This window comes from Prionailurus bengalensis, chromosome E2, assembly GCF_016509475.1.
Source record: "Prionailurus bengalensis isolate Pbe53 chromosome E2, Fcat_Pben_1.1_paternal_pri, whole genome shotgun sequence".
Taxonomy (NCBI): domain Eukaryota; kingdom Metazoa; phylum Chordata; class Mammalia; order Carnivora; family Felidae; genus Prionailurus; species Prionailurus bengalensis.
Window position 1 is genome coordinate 47,134,959 of NC_057352.1, and position 15,143 is coordinate 47,150,101.

Below are 15,143 nucleotides of genomic sequence, written 5' to 3' on the forward strand. Positions count from 1 at the left end.
AATTGCTGGGTCATACAGCAGGTATCTGTTTAAGTTTAGTAAAAATTGCCAAAGAGTTTTCTAAAGTAGTTGTACCAATTTACAGTTCCCTCTGTATTGTATAAGTTTCGCTTGCTCTACATCTCTTCCCACATTTGGTATTGTCTTCAATTTTTACAGTTTTATTTAGTGTGTCAAGTTACCTTTCCCCTTTCATTGAGGACTTAGTTTGCTGGATAGTTCTAAAACTACCATGTGAAAAGCACTTTTGATTTTGTTTTAATTTTCTACCTCTGATTGGAGAATACTGCTTATGTTGTTTCTACTTTATGGAACATATTGAAAGTTTCTTTGAGACTTAGAATATTTGGTCAATGTGAATGTTTCATGTACACTTGAAAAGGAAATTATTTGTTATGGGAGTTTAAAGATGTAGATAATGATATAGTTTTGTTTAGTTCATGTCTTCCACAGATTTTTAAAAAATATTTTTTGTTCACTTGTCTTACACTGAGTTTAGGTATATTGATGTCTTCTGTTGGTTTTTCTCTTGCATTTTTATTTTCCTTGATTCATGTTATCAAAGTAGTTGCTGTGTTATTTAGCATGTAGATAGTCATAACTATTATATTTATTTTGAATGTGGCTTTAGGTCATAAAATGTTTTTTTGTTTTTTAAAAATTTTTTTTTTAACGTTTTATTTATTTTTGAGACAGAGAGAGACAAAGCATGAATGGGGAAGGGTCAGAGAGAGGGAGACACAGAATCTGAAACAGGCTCCAGGCTCTGAGCTGTCAGCACAGAGTCTGACACCGGGCTCGAACTCATGGACCGTGAGATCATGACCTGAGCTGAAGTCGGCCGCTTAACCGACTGAGCCACCCAGGCGCCCCAAATGTTGTTTTTTAGTATGTAATGTTTTTTGGCCTTAGTTCTGCCATGTCTAATATCAGAATTACAACACTGACTTTCTTATTGTTTTCATTTGTCTTGAACAAGGAGCTTTGTCTATCCCTTATATTTTTGCTTTTTGAATCACATTATTTTAGATGAGTTTCTGCAATACATTGAAGAGTTGAATTTTGCTCTGTAAATCAATTTGAAAGTATCTCACTTAAAAATAGGTAAGATAAGTCTTTATGTGCTGTTTTTATACTGACATTGTGTATATATATTTATCATATGTATTACATCTTCTCTCTTATTATGTAGTATATATTTTACTTCACCCTCTTTTTGTTTTTTCTTTGATATTCTAGAAGGTTTATATTTTTGTTCTAGTGGTTATTTTTATGGTAGTACTTATAATGCCATTAATTTTTTTATCCTCTTTTTGCTTACTTACAATTTCATTGTTTGGTTTGTCAGTTTAAATAGCATACCTTGATTCCTACCCTCCTATCACCTTTCTTTGTATGTTGCTGCTGAGTAGTCTGATACCAGTTTGATTTTGCTTCCTGTGTAAATGATCTCAGAGCTTTTTTTCTTACTCTGTAACTAAACCAAATGAGAGTTTATCCACCCAGTGAGCAGCAATCCAGTAAAAACTGACACTGAGTTTTTACAGTGAAGAAAGATGGGCTCTTTATCTTTTAGGACAACAGGGAACTAATTTGAAAAATCTTGAACTTCCTGATTAATTACAACCAGAAGTATTTAAAGGTTGAAAAATCAGGGTAATGTCTCAGGGCCTTGGATCATGCTGATGGACTGGGTCCTATAGATCCTCTTGTTCCTTCTGTCATCTCCCTATCTGGTTTTAATGTGATTGTTATAGTGAGGTTGTCATTCTGCATCAGGAGACTAGTCATTCTGCTTAGAGTCCCGGAACTACAAAATACTCTCCACGGTTTGCATTAGTAATGTATCTCTAGAGTACTAAGGCAGATGTTCTATATCCTGTAACTACTACTAAGCTGCAAAATATTACTACTTTTCTTGAAAACATGGAACATTATATTTGTTATCTCAAGCAGAACAGCATGCCACAGACTTTTGAGGAGACAATTTTATGTTATTTACTAAGGCAGTTTTACAGGTTTCTTTAATATTAACAATGGGCTATGTGACTCTAGTCAGAAGTAACTGGGAGCCATATGTCTCAATTGTGGGGGTTGTGGGGATTTGCATCCCCAGTTGCACCTTTCAGATCTAATTATGTATTGCATACATCCTAGAATTCAGTGTTTGTGTCAATTGCCCAGGTTTTTCATAGGCCTTTTTAATGTATAGATTCATGTCTTCTCTTATTTCTCGTTCTTTTTTTGTATTCAAGTTTTAAATACTAGCTCCACAATTTTATGTGTGTTGGATCCTCTTTCTCTTTCTTGTATGTTAACACTTTCTCCATGATTCTTATTACAGTGTTTCTTCATTTTGTTCTTTTGCTGTTTTCATCCAATGTCCCTTACTATATTTTCATTCAAGCCTATTCTCTGTTGAGTAATTTATAATTTATTCTTCATTTCTAAAATGATTTTTGTCTCTTTCTTCTCACTTTCTTTTATAGACCAGTTACCTCTCATTTCACATCTTCCTGATGTGAAGATATGAGACCCATTTTGGTTCTGAATTATTAAATGTTTTATTTGAAGGTTTTCCCCAATATTTGTAAATACTGTTTAACAACATAAATCAGGTTGAGGTATTTTAATAGTTGTCTCTACCTTATGACTGCCTTTCTTTTTTTCTTTTTCTTTTTTTTTTTCTGTTTTAGAGAGAAGAAGAAGAGGAGACAAGAGGAGAGGGGCAGAGGGAGAGTGAGAGAGTATCCCAAGCATGCTCCACACTCAGTGTGGAACCCAACACAGGGCTCAATCCCGTGACTCTATGATCATGACTTAGCCAACATCAAGAGTCAGATACTCAACCAACTGAGCCACCCAGGCGTGTGTCTGTCTTGTCTTGTCCTTTCTTTCCTTTCTTGCTTTCTTTCAAGATGTGTTTATCAGCTGAAGAGTTTTCTTTCATTCTTATGTTCCGTATTCTTTTATAAGTCTTTTTACAGTTGTTGCCAGCTGTTTTATGATCAGTTATAAAATTTAATTTTTTCTTTACCAGCAATAATAGTTTATATAGAAAATGGCTAGAGCGTTTACAAGGCTTCTTAGTTGAAAAGCCCTCTATTCTGTTAGTATAATGAAGTGCGGTATCTTGAATCTATGGTGCATTTGTTTAGGAGGGTGACAGGGTTTGACCTATCTCTAATTTTGTGCTTTTTTTTTTTTTATATCTGTAGGACCATTGTTGTTCTTTCTCTTTACCACCAAGCATCCAAGAAGTAGTACTTCTACGTCTCCTCCAGAAGTGATGCTTCCCCAAGACTGTCACTGCTGTTTCTTGTGATTGCAAACCTCTTCTTTTTGATTCCACAGTATTTAGTACTTGATCTAACAGGTCTTAGACATGTTTTAAGGACTTCCCCATTTCCTGGTGCTTATTTTATCTGTATTTTGCCACCTTCTCTTCTCTTATACATAATTTTCATTTATCTCTCTTTTTAAAGCATGGTTCCAGAAATGGTTGCTGGAATTTGTTGTTCATTTCTCTACTTATGTGTATTTGATGTTTATGCTAGTCTTTGTCTCTTGGTTATGGTGTAGATGTGGATTTTGAGGGTTTTTTTTTTTCACTCCCTTTTTATTTTTACAGTTTTGTTAAAGTTATGTGGAGATCTTGGATTTAGGTGGTAGTTCTTATTTTATAGGAAATTGGGGTCCTCTTCTATTTCTTTGAACATATTAAAGATATTTTTGAGTCTGGGATATACAGGTACTGATAATTCCAGGTGGAATATCAGTACTGGAATTATCAGTACCTGTGTATTCTGTAATCTTCTTTTAAATTTTAGTGTGGTTTTGTCTATTGATAGGCTTAGTAATGGTCAATGGAATATCAGACATTGCTTGTGATATTTAAAAACATTTTTTTAGTGTTTATTTTTGAGAGAGAGAGAGAGACAGAGAGAGAAACAGCAGGCGGGAAGGGGAGGGACAGAGAGGGAGACACAGAATCTAAAGCAGGCTCCAGGTTCTGAGCTGTCAACACAGAGTCCTTTGCAGGCTTGAACTCTTGAACTGTGAGATCATGACCTGAGCCGAAGTCAGCTGCTTAACCAACTGACCCACCCAAGTGGCCCTTTGACATTGATTGTGATATTTTGAAGATCTGAATGATAACAACTTTTCCCAAGGAGGTTTTTTGTTTGTTTTTGTTTTTGTTTTGTTTCTGATAGGTAGTTAGAGACAGTTATATGTAATACAACCTGAGATTGAGCTGGTATATAGCTGGGTTTCATTCTTCTAATACATTTCTGGTTTACCACTAGCAGTACCCAATCTCAGAAATTACCCCCTTCCACACAAACCCTCTCCCCACACTGCCGTCTGTGACTGCTAACAATTCTACTTAGCTTCTCAGCCTCCTGACTGAGAATTGGCAAATGACTTAAGAAAACTGATCCTCAAAGTTGAGCTTCTTTCTATGTACTTCTCTTTTGTATCTCTTGGCTGCTTTTGGTAGCTCCCCTGTGCCTTTGCTTAGTCGTTTTACATATTTTACTTAGTTTTTCTAGTTCTTTTTATTGGAAAAGTTAGTTTCTTTTGAGGTAATCTGTCTTATCCTCTCTACTGAGTTTTAAATTTTAATTATTATGTATTTAATTTGTATATGCATCTTTTGAACATTTTAGGTCATTTATTTTTTTCTGTGCTGTGAAATATGTTTACACTTAAAAATTTTTTTTATATCTATTAAATGTGTATAATCTCCCAAGAAATGAAATCCTCATAGGTTCGTTTTTGCTGGTTCTCTTTCATGGTGCCTTGTTTACTTATGTATTTAAGAGTCCGATAACATTTGTGTTTGCTGCAGTTTGGCTCCTGGGGATACTATCAGTTGTGCACCACTTTATGTTTGCTTATTTATTTATTTTGGGGCCCATTCTGGTGATATGAATTTAGCATATATATTTACAAGAGTCCTGGGTTGTCTACAACTCCTTGTGGTTTTATGTTTTCCTTGCTTTCCTCATTGCCAAGACAACTTTCCTTGCTGTCCCTTAGGCCCAGATTCCTGATCGTCTATACATTGAGGGGAGTAACCCTTTGAGTTCCCAGCTTAATGGGAGGAGAGTCTCCAGTTAGACTCTTAGGCGCTGTTCATGTTTGTTTTCTAATCCTCATCCCAAATAAGATTTATAAGTTTTAACTTTGGTCAAAATTGTTGACCAAATTTTCTCAAAAGCAAAGCAGATTCAGTGCTTAGCATTTCTGAGTTGCACTTTCACTAATTTTGAGTTGATTACTTCTTACTATTTTTATCAAGTAGGATGGTTTTAAGAAGGCATTTTTGTATATTACCCTGCAGTTTTAATTGTTTTCAGTAATGGAGTTGTTGTAAATACTCTGATTCTCCATATTGCCTGAAACAAAACTTTTTGTTTGACTACAGAATTTAGAAAGCCAGTAATAAGAACTTCCCTTTATTTGTCACTGGTTCCCCCCCCCCCCCCCCCACTGTGCTACCACACACACATCCATACACTCATAGTTTTAAAAGGAGACAGTTTCTAAACTTTGCTTTTATGCAAAAGGTTTTGAAATGCATCTGGCATTGCCTGTAAAGTTGAGTTTTACTTTTTGGTGCAGGATTGTAAGTATTACTGCTAACATTCTTTAGAATCTATGAAGCCCTTAAATAATTTTCCAAAGGTCAGGATTTATGCTACAATCAATTTATCTGGGATAGTTCTGTAATTCCAAGAATTTACTTGTACCTAAGTCATATTTGCTTTAATAGCGAAAAGTAAGTAAAGGTTTAACATGAAAAGCAGGAATAGTCCCCCTTTCTATTTTTGTACAACTCCTTACCTCTCCATATCCTGCGTGATTAAAAATTTGGTAAATTGGTGGAAGTTTTTCATGAGTTTGTATACTCATGTGTTTAAATTTTCTAAATACTTTCAGAATTTATTTTCTTCCTCTAAGCAATAATAGGCTGAAGTGAAGGACTTGTTTCAAGATGATTTTTTTTAAAGTCAGCTTCACACCCAGCACAGAGCCCCATGTGGGGCTCAAACTCAGGACTGTGAGATCAAGACCTGTGCTAAGATCAAGAGCAGGGACACTTAACCAACTGAACCACCCAGGCACCCCAAGATGATTTTTAGTTTCCTTTTACGAAAGATTACCTAATCGCTATTTGTTGATGAAAAGAGATATTTTGTGGTAGAGTAATATATAACTTTAATATTCCTTTAGTGTTTGGCTTTGTAAATAAATATGAAAACTGATTGTCTCATAACATTTTTTTAATTGACTTTCTTCTTTCCCCAGAAAGTAGCAAAGTAAATATAACCATCATTCTTTTCTAATCTTCATGAATAATTTCTCACTGATCCTGGGTGAGAGACTGGTTTCAAGACCATACTATAGTATCCACAAAGATAAAGTTTAGACCTTGCAGTTTAGGCCTCTGTGAAAGAGCTTCTAAATTATAGAAGTGAAGAGAGCTTACATTTAATCTTTGGATAATTCCAGTTGGGGACTTGAGAATGAAGCAGTTAGAGGAAAAAAGATTCCTTATTAGAAGCATAAAACCTACTGACTATATCTTGGCCAGTGTTCCCTTTTTTCCAGTAAGCTGTCTGCTATACAGAGGTGTATAACCCTAATGGCTTGTTGTATGCCATTAAAAGGTATTGTACACTCATAAAAGAATGACATTTTGATCAATGCTGTTAAAAGAATTACTGTCTTGACACAGAAAAGCTTTCCTGCTGCAAGTTTAAAAATATGCCTTTAAAAGCTTTTTATTGAATACCTTTGCATCCCTCAGAAATGTGCCATTTTGGCATGAGGTTACTCTGAAGTAGTCCACATTGTAACTTAAATGCAAAACCTCCTATTTACCTTTAGAAGTAGCAAAGCCAACACAGGTATTTCCCTACCAAATGGAGCTTAAAGACATGGTAGCATTTTAAACCACTGTATCTTATCTAAAAATAGAATTAATGTAAAGAGGAAGCTGAAAACCAAATTATTCCTTCATGTATTTTTTTTTCATGCTGTTTTGTATAAACTATGTGGTTTTAATTTCCCTTTGAATTTAAGAGTCAGGCCTTTTCATCCAGTTTCAGAGATCTTTTCTCATCACCTGGGAATTGGTTCTTTCAAATTTGAATGTGTTGAATGTTGATTTCCACTTTCTTTTTCTTTTATTATATTTTTGTTTAGGGGTTTATGAAAACCATGTCATAGTAGATACAGTCTTCCAAAACTGACAGGTTCTTCTGTACACAATCCTCTACAGATTTTCAATGTATCATTGCTATAATTTTAGCTTTATTTCATACTTTGAAAACTTTCTACTATTGCCTAACTTCTGACTTCATACTATATTTTCCTGACTTATGAACTGAGCATTCTAAAGTCCCAAACCCTGGAAACCACAGTTTTCTTAAAAATATCACTACAGAATAACTCTTTACTTGATAGATTTTAATTTTTATTCTTTTTGAATTTGACATTTAATCTCAGTCTTAGGAGGTTTTTATACATTTCAGGGTATGGGCGTATTTTAGGTAACATCAGTTTTTATGTAATACATTGGCTTTGTTCATCTGTTTCACCTATAAAAGCAGGTGTTTTGTTATCAGTAGTAGTGTTCATTGTTTTTATTATTCACTACCCACTAAGTGGCAGCAGATTTATATGTAATACTAATAATACTGAAACTCTTCACTTTTATTATGTGCCATATTCTGTGTTAAAGTACTTCACAGGCTCAAAGAAGTTCTATAACTTGGACAAACAACAAGTAAGTTGTGGTGTTGGGACTCAAATATAGGTAAGTGTGACTCCCAACTGTTGTTGGGATTATGTTATATGTACAATTCTAACCCTTTTTATATCTATTTATTTTGTTCTAGGTGACATTATCCCCATTTTACAAGTGAAGAACCTGAAGCTCAGAGTAAGTACTTTGCCCATTGACACAGCATAAAGGAGTGACAGAGCTGGCGTTTGAAACAAGGTCTGTTTGACTTCAAAGTATGTTTTCCACTACATTATACTAGTTATTTTTCCTCGGCCTTCTCATCACACCTCTTAATTATCATTGTGTATTTAAAGATGATTTTTATTAGAAATTTTGGAATAGGAATTTGTTTCATGATATTAACTTATGATTTGGAGAAAAGTATAATGAAAATATAATTAGAGTAGGTAGCGGGAGACCTGATTTATTGTAACGTCTCTGATTCTGGCCATGTGATGTTGGACAGCTCACCTTTTTGGTGTCTTATTTATAACATGAGGGCTTTGGGTTAGATTTTGGTTTCCTCAAACTTTAAAATCTAATTTGACTCTATTTTGATTTAATGTTTATACTTTTTTCTTTTACTATTTCCTTTTTAAAACAACAATTTTTAATGTTTGTATATTTTTGAGAGAGAGAGACAGAGACAGAGCATGGTCAGGGAAGGGGCAGAGAGCAAGGGAGAGACAGAATCCAAAGCAGGCTCTAGGCTCTGAGCTGTCAGCACAGATTCTGAAACAGGGCTTGAACTCACAAACTATGAGAGCGTGACCTGAGTCAAAGTTGAACACTCAACCAACTGAGCCACCCGGGCACCCCAACACTTGTTCTTTTTAGCACAGATAAAACTATCATCTGCATTTTAGCCCATTAAATATGGTAGTTTATTAAAGTTAGAGGGCAAGAAGCCCTGATTATTATTCTTTACTTGCACCATTACATCTGATTTTGAAATTCAATAATGGGAAGAAATTCCATATAAAGAAGTAATTTTATAAAGAGCATTCTTTCTTTTAAACTGCTCAAGATTCTCATAGTTTTTACAGTCAGAAATAATAATTCTGGAAATCTAAATATTATAAAGGAAATAAATTATTTTTAATAGAAAATGTTTCCACCAAAGAAGACAGGAATAGATGACTGCTACCTTCAAAGCACAGTTCTTTTTTTTTTTTTAATTTTTTTTTTCTTTTTTTAACGTTTATTTATTTTGAGACAGAGAGAGACAGAGCATGAACGGGGGAGGGGCAGAGAGAGAGGGAGACACAGAATTGGAAACAGGCTCCAGGCTCTGAGCCATCAGCCCAGAGCCTGACGCGGGGCTCGAACTCGCGGACCGTGAGATCGTGACCTGGCTGAAGTCGGACGCTTAACCGACTGCGCCACCCAGGCGCCCCTCAAAGCACAGTTCTTAACTGTACAATAATACTATTAGCAACTATCATAGTAATGTTATTGAGAATTTCATGCTACTGTATTGTACTAAGATTTTATATGCATTGCCTCATTTAATACTCAGGAAAATCGCTATGAGGTAAGTACTATTATCCCTATGTAATACACTAGGAAATAAAGAATTAAGGTTAAGCATTTTCTCCTAAGGTACATCACTGGTAAGTAATGAAGCTGATATTTGGACCTATGGAATGCCACAGAGATTTTCCTCATATTTACAACATAGAATAATTATAAGAAGTTGTCATTGGTAATGCTTAACTCTATAAATATGATTTAAGCCTGAAACATTTGTGGAAAGAATAGGTCTGATGATTTGTGATGAATGGCAGTTTCCAAGTTCTCAGATTTGATCACTGCCAGTTACATAGTTAATTGATGTAGTCATAAAGCAAGTTAAAGTTATTGGATAATTTTATAGCACTACTTATTTTCTGAAGAGTTAGTAAGTTCACTATAGTTTCAGAAAAGCATTCTTGGGAGTTTGAGATGTGGTTGGGTGAGTGTTGATCTATTTATTTATACACATATGTGCACATGCAAGGTGTAGCTGTAGATTATGGTAATTAACAATCTTAGTTTGCCCAGGCTTTGGTTTCTAAATCATGGAAGTTTCTGTGCTGTGACTAGGAACCTTGCTAAAACAGGTGAAGAGGGGCAAGTGTGTGTGTGTGTGTGTGTGTGTGTGTGTGTGTGTGTGTGTGTGTGTGTGTGTATAATATGGGTATGTGTGTATAGGTAGATGTGTATGTGTCTAAAGTAATGGTAGTAGTTAGACTATAGGGAATTCAGATCTTGCAGAGCATAAAACAGCTCTGAATTCAGTGCCTAGACTGATATTTGTCTGTTTTATTAGCAGAAAGCTCAGTCTCCTGTGTTTTCCCTGTTTCAGATAACCTTTTTCTTGTCATCTAAGAAATTAATTTCTTTGTTGGAATCATTGCAAGTAAACCTGATAGCAGGAGTGCTGTTATTGAGGCAGCTTACATAGTGATTTGCTAAGTACAGCCTCTTCATAAAAAGTGAAGCAGAAGTCGATTTATCGATCACCACCAGGATTTCAGTAACCTGTTGAACTACCTGATTTTTTTCCCATTTTCTTAAAACCCACCATTTTTATTTCTTTGTACAATCGCATTTAGTTGTTTGTTTGGAAACATTTACATGTATTTGCACATGATGTAAACATTTTTGTGTGTGTATTTGCTTTTTTCTAGAATAGAGTTGGAACTGTGTAAAGAACTATTGTTAGGGTAAGCCACATGAAATTACCATGATTTAACTGTTTTGACTTAGAATAATGGCAATTTCATATTGCTGATATTTAATAGTTCATTCAACTTTTGGTTATTTGGGAATACTAGGCTTCTCTTTTAAATCTAGAGAAGATTCCTTTGAAATATTGGTTAATGTTAGAGAGGAACTGATGTGAACTTTGGGCTGATTACTTTGGGCTGCTCATCTGCTAAAAATACATTTTAAAAGGTATAACTTTTAAAATGTGGTAAAAATGAGCATTGCACAGACATTAATATTAGACAAGCATAAAAATTTTTATTTTAACTGAAAGGTTAAGACCGAATTTAACCATTTTTCTTTCTCAGAATTTTGACCCACTATATTCTAAGCTATAGTGGCTTATGTAAATGTTCATTTTGGAAGAAGAATGCTCTGTTACTGGAGTCAGATTTAAAATTGTTGTTGTATTATTAACAGAAGCAAATACTAACCAAAAACATTACTTTCTGTGCCTTTTAGACATTCTCAGTTGAGGTTTGTCTACTTGATAATTTAGGCAAACAAAAAGTAAGTGAATTTTTTTGAAGAAATGAAGGCAGTTACTACTTGCCTCAGCCTCGTATGCTAATTATCAAAATGTTGAGATTTTTGTGATATGTATAAAATTGTACATGTGAAATTTTTTTTGAGCAAGAGCAAGCACACACATATGTGTGTGTGCACTTGGGAGGGGCAGAGGCAGAAGGAGAGGGAGAGTCTTAACCAGGCTCCTCGCCTAGTGCAGAGCTGGGCTGACTCTGCCCTTGGTCTCCTGACTGTGAGATCATGACCTGAGCCGAAATCAAGAGTTAAGACACTTAACTGACTGAGCCACCCAGGTGCCCTTGTACATGTGAATTTGAAAGTGTACTTTTTCTTTTTTTTTCTTTTTTTTTTTTTTTGTTTTGGCTCTTGCCTTTTTAATCCCACAATTGTGTAACCTGTGTCTCATAAAAAGGAAGGGAGGGGTGCATGGGTGGCTCAGCCAGTTAAGCCTCTGACTCTTTATTTCAGCTATACTCATAATCTCACAGTTCATGGGTTCAAGCCCCAGCTCTGTGGTAACAATTCAGAGCCTGCTTAGGATTCTCTTTCTCTCTGCCCTTCTCCTGCTCATGCAATGTTCTCTCTCTCTCTCTCTCTCTCTCTCTCTCTCTCTCTCTCAAAGCAGATAAACTTTGCGGGGGGGCGGGGGGAAGGAAGGGAACCCTCTAAGGTTCCTAGTAGTGGATACAGTAGACTAAGCTGATGCTGAGCTATCATTCCACCTTACAGAAATAGCAAGCTTATACAGAATTTTGAATAACTATAGCTTTAAGACTTTTGCATCTCTTAGACTTTAAGAGAGGTATATCATCTAATAGTATCTTACAAAGTTGGAATTCATATATGAGTCTCAGTCTTTTTCCCATTATGATCTTTCATAATTAGTTTCAGCAGTGTTTTAGTATATCTTTTGATTTGCCTTTGCTATCAACAGCACATATTTTGAGTGCCCTCTACCAATGAAATATTCTACTCAATCTTCTGTATTTTTCACAAACTACTTTGTGACTATTAAAGAGTAATGTTCATGAATTATGGTTTAGTAGGACTTTCTAGAAATAAAATATCTTAATTTTCAGGACTATTTAAAAAATAGTTTTGAAAAAAAACAAAAAATAAAAATAAAAAATAGTTTTGTAGGTCTTTAAAATAGAAATAATTGTCATTGTTATAAACTATGTTATGAGAGACCCAAACGTTTTGTTCTATTGCTCTAATGTGTCTAACTTGAGTCTCCCTTGAATAGTTGAGCTTGAAAAGCTGAAAAACAAGTATGTGTGAAGCTGAGATGATCTTGATCAAATGGGAATTTGATACTATAGCTTTTTGGAGAGACTGAATTCATGGGGCAGTTGACTGGAGGACATGATGTGTCTTTGATCACAAAGTTTCTTTGATCACAAAGATTCACATATTGCAAGTGTACAGCTCAATGAATTTTTATAACTTAGTAATACCTGTGTAATTAGCACCTTGATCAAGAAATAAAACATAACCTGCACCTTGGAATCCTTCTTAGTGTTAATGCCTCACTGAACATCAGGCTCTATCTCCCCAGCTAAATTTTAGTTGAGTATTAAGTAGTTATCTAGATTTAAAAAATGTATGGAGAGTAGGATTACTTAATGTTTGCACAAATTATCCAGATAGTTACATTATTTTTGTTTTTGGCATACTGGCTGGACATATTAATATTCAGTTCAATTCTACAGAATTTTAAATGGAGTCTCCTTAGTTGTCTTTGTGATTGCTGAATAAGGACATAAACAATTTCTGAGTGTGATCCTGATTTTTCTGATTAATTACATTGCTTGGACAGTCACTGACATTCAAAACTGATTGGATTGGCCCTTTAAGTTTCTCTGTTTTGAGCTGCTGAGATTACAAAACTCATTCGTATGCAGAGAATTTGCCATTCAGACTGACAGTTCTGTCAGGTCAGGTGGTAGGATTTTCATGCATGATGCAGGTACATTGCTTTTCCTAGTTTCATTTCATTTTGTTTTTTTTTTTCTTTTTTTCCTTGGAATCTAGGTGGAAGCTCTGGTATGTGAAGGTGAAAAGCTAGAACATCAGACTGCTATCTCCACTTAGCTTTAGTTTCTCTACTGTGTTTCCATCCATGTGTGCTGGGCTTTTCCAGTCACAGCCCCAAGCTCAGAGTTTTTCACTAATGTTTGGTCAAAGAAAGATCTGTCGTCTTTGGAAAGACTGAAATGAGTAATAGTCTTTCGACACTATTGGCAAGTGGCTTTCACGGTCCATAGCAGATGTAATGAGCTACATCTGCCTGCTTGGAAAATTCTGCTTTTGATTGTCTGAAAGGATCTCTGGAATATGGGCTTGAGTGTCTGTGCAGTAAAACAACAACAATCATACAATCTTAACAAACTTATTGCAGTTTAAACTTCAACACTTTTTGCAGAAACCTGGCAAAAAAAAATATAAACTATTTGACAAAGCTTGTTTTATATCAGGAACTGAATTTATGGCATGTTGGTTCTACAAAGTCAATTCATTCATGTTTAAAAGCAAGGAAATTATGTACACTCTACATTGTAGATTGTATATATTGCTCTTCTCAGACCAAAAGTAAGCCATTTTGTGTAAACTCTTATGAGGGAAGTATTCTGTCTCAGGGTGGATAATGGCTCTACCATTATGGGCTGGGATAATGGTATTTTATTAATTTAACTGAACAGCTTTAATGTATCAGTTTCAGGAAAGTGTTTTCTTTGAAATAGTTTGATCACTTTTTCAAAGAGGACATTGGGAATAATTTAGTTGATTATTTTCATATTACCTGCAAGCAAGCTCCAAGCAAAACTTGCCCAACCTTCTAATTTGTAAGCATAACTGAGTAGTGACCTCTGACAGCCAGTTTTGACTCTTCTTTACTGTTTGGATAAAGGAAGTATTGTTGCTTTTGAGAAACACGATGTAAGTAAGAAGAAATGCAGAGAGGTCATTCAGTAGCATTGTACAGATCAGTGGAATTACTATCGGCCATTGTAATAGTTATAACTATATAACAGAGCAAGTGGAGGATGTGTATTAAAGTGTGAACTTTCCACATTTACACCACACCAAAGATTCTTTGAATTTAATATGAGAGTCTTGATAGAAGGCGGCATAAGTCTCCCATAGGCTGTTGTGGCACATGGAATGATATTTCGGGCATACAGAGAATCATCAACACACAACCCAGAATGAGGGTGACAAAACATAAGCATCTAAAACAGAATCAAGATGAGAATGTCTCTTTTATCCATTGGGAGTTAACACCAGACTCACCTTCTAGATTACTTATGATTTATGAAATAAGCTTGTTATATATGTTGTATGTGTATATTATTGATTAGTAAATAAAAACCAAAAGAGGAAAGGAAAAGGATGGGAAATTGTGACTTTTCTGAGAGCACCATGTATACAAAACTAGGGTAAAGAACAAGGAGGGGGGCACCTGGGTGGCTTAGTCGGTTGAGTGTCCTACTCTTGATTTCACCTCAGGTCATGATCTCAAGGTTTGTGAGTTCAAGCCCCATGTCAAGCTCTGCGCTGACAGTGCAGGGCCAGCTTGGAATTCTCTCTCTCCCTCCCTCTATACTCCTACTCTCTTTCTGTCTCTCTCTCTCTCTCTCTCTCAAAATAAATCTAAAATTTTTAAAAATACTTAAAAACAAAGGACAAGGATGAAAGGAGTAGATATTAAGGAAGGATCTTCACTAAATTGGATAAGACCCTCCCTTCCCATTTAATCCTAGTGTTTAATCAGATCCTCCTCTTATTGTCTTCTCTTTGTGATCCAAGTGTGTTTTTGTTAACTTTATTAAAATATAATTCACATACTATACAATTTACCCATTTAAAATGTACAATGTAGAGTGCCTGGGTGGCACAGTTGGTTAAGCATACGACTTCGCCTCAGGTCATGATCTCATGGTTTGTGGGTTTGAGCCCCACATCGGGCTCTGTGCTGACAGCTCAGAGCCTAGAGCCTGCTTCAGATTATGTCTCCCTCTCTCTCTGCCCCTCCCCCACTCATACTCTGTCTCTCTCTCTTTCT

At 35.4% G+C, this 15,143-nt stretch overlaps 1 long non-coding RNA gene across 1 annotated transcript in view; it reads left to right on the plus strand.

The window, feature by feature from the left end:
- Window positions 1-15,143, plus strand: part of LOC122494410 — a 209,852-nt gene that overhangs the window by 14,863 nt on the left and 179,846 nt on the right. Inside the window, exon 2 of the long non-coding RNA XR_006300158.1 lies at window positions 7,911-8,014. This is a non-coding gene — a long non-coding RNA (uncharacterized LOC122494410). The remainder of the gene's footprint in view (window positions 1-7,910; window positions 8,015-15,143) is intronic.